This window comes from Ceratosolen solmsi, unplaced genomic scaffold, assembly GCF_000503995.2.
Source record: "Ceratosolen solmsi marchali unplaced genomic scaffold, CerSol_1.0 scaffold6, whole genome shotgun sequence".
NCBI classification, from domain to species: domain Eukaryota; kingdom Metazoa; phylum Arthropoda; class Insecta; order Hymenoptera; family Agaonidae; genus Ceratosolen; species Ceratosolen solmsi.
The window spans coordinates 15,445,311-15,447,923 of NW_011948414.1; positions in this window are offsets into that span (position 1 = coordinate 15,445,311).

Consider the following 2,613-nt stretch of genomic DNA (forward strand, 5'->3'; position numbering starts at 1 on the left):
AATGTTGAGTAAATCCATTCAATGGACCACTTCTGGTATTTTTTTTTTTTTTTTTTTTTTTTTTTTTTTTTTTTTATTTTATAAATCTCTCTTCGTGCATTGGTTGTGTTTCATTTTATTTTTCCACGTGAAGAAATCAGACTTTATTGTTTTTCGTCGACTACTTGCTATAAATAACAGTACTGTGCACGCACGTGCTCTGCTCGTGACCGAGCGATATTTTGAATATTTTTTATTTGACATTCCCGCTTAGTAAATCATTGTTTGTTCCATTTTGTTAATTATTGATACGCGGCCGATAACATTATGGAACATTCTTGTATGGCGAAATCTCACGTATCAAACGACCAAGTGTTCTACATAGACTACTTACTAGAAAATAAAAAAAACTTCTTATTATCTTACACTATCGAAGTACGTTAAAAAATTTTAAATCATTATTCCTAAAAATTCTGGGTTTTTGATTCCTTAAGCCATTTATTAAAGTCTGTCTAAGCTAATGAAGAGACAATGTTGCAAATTCTCGCCAATAGCGCTTGGATTAAATCACTGATCGAAATTTTGATTGACTACACGAGCAAATCGGTATTAGGCAATAATTAGGTATTCAAGCGTTCAGTTACTCACGTGCAGACTTGCTCTTCAAATATCACTAGATACTATCTAAGCTATCTCCTAGTTCTGGTGAACAAGACAGAAATATCCGGAAAAAGTACTAGCTGACTGGCAGCTGCATTAGTCAGTCTCGCTTGCCACCTCTAAGAATAACTCCTCATACTATCTGTCGCTGTCATATTTCTGTGTAAGTTTAAGGTCCGTCAAGGTGCTCTTACATTACTTTGCGTATGTAGCAGCACATTATATATCCAAATGAACAAAGCCTTAACAACAAATATGTCGATACATCTTGATGGTCGTTGTTAAATGAGACATAAAATCACACAATAACGTACAGTTGATCCTTATCATCGCCTCATTATTTTTCTCTCTTTCTAATTGTTACTTTATATTCTATTCGTTGCTTAAGAACATCGTTTTTAATCATTGAATAAAAATTATTCCGAGCGTGCTGATTTCAGCAAAAGATGTGTATAATAACATTTTATTATTCTTTTCTTTTTTCTAAATTATTGTTAGCGCGCGATGATTATTTACGTCAAACTTTTAAAAATAAGATATTAATTCTTTGTAAATGAAGCTTTTATCCTTTATGAAGTAAGTGAATAATTCAATTGATTCGTTGCTTCGTTATTTGTAAACAAGATGAAAGCTTTCAATCCTTTCACATAAACATAAAAAATAAGTAATTACTTTCACGTGACAGTATATACATACTTTTTGAAAAATGTAACATTCTTGATATGCGTATGAATTTAATGTTTCTCTTTCACTCAAATAGAATAGATGATTTTAAAACATTCATTTGTTATAAATATATTTAATAGAAATTTATGACAAGTTTATAAAATTTAAGAAAATTAAATTCTTTTCTTTTCTATAATATTTATTGTCACCTTCTAGGCATGCGCACACGCGTATGTATCTAGGCATTTACATATGTATATAAGAATAAGGATTTAATAAATATTTAAGTGAATATTATTATTCTATTCGAACATATACTTCAAGTTAATATTTATATTGTAATATTTAACTAAAAAGTAAACGATTAATAATTATGTTATTATTATTGTATTGATATTTGCATGATAATCTCTTTAATATAAAGATTAGGTAAAAAATAAAGAAATATATTAAAAGTAAGTCTTATGTTTATTTTAAAGAAACTTACTTATGAAATTTGTAAACCTAGCAACTGATTTCACATTTTTATTACGCATTTATTATTGTCTAAAATTATATTCTGCATTCATTAAAAAGATGAACTCTTGCATGACTTTTTTTTTATTTTTATTTTTTTATTTTATAATTATAATAATTATTAGATCATTGTTTATTAATAATAAAATCAAAACAATTATATTGATGGGCGAATAAAAGAATCTCAATTAAAAGGTTAATAACATTAATGAGATGAGAAAATGTTATGTTAAAATTTTTTACCGTTTGAAGTATTGTGAATACAGAATTAGGTTAATGTTTATTCTCGACCAATATGAAACCTTTAGTCATGCTTATCAACTTTAAATTGAATTTACTTGAATTCAAGTAACTAATTAAAATTAAGAGACTCTACGCCTTCTCAAATGCTCCAACAGTAACAATTAAAGGCAAATATATTTATCATTTTATTCGATAAACATTTATTTATACTTATTTAATTTATACTTTTACGTAATATTGTACCTTCTAAAATATCCTATTATTAAATGCAAAAAATAATAGAAGAAAATAGGTATTTGCTGTAAACTGAATGATCCCGATTCTTTTCGTGTATAATATTTAAATTAAAATTAGCAAGTAAAAGTAATATGAGAGTAAAGTACACTTTTTGTTTTATTGCAGTTTCCTGGTGAGTGCATCCTCACATACATGGAGTTTCAGCTGGACAGCGCAGAGTACTGCCAGGCTCAACACAAATAGAGGAACAATCCGTGAAAGAAGAGACACGAGGTGAAAAAACTAAAAACGAGATGGGATGGTTTAAAAGTG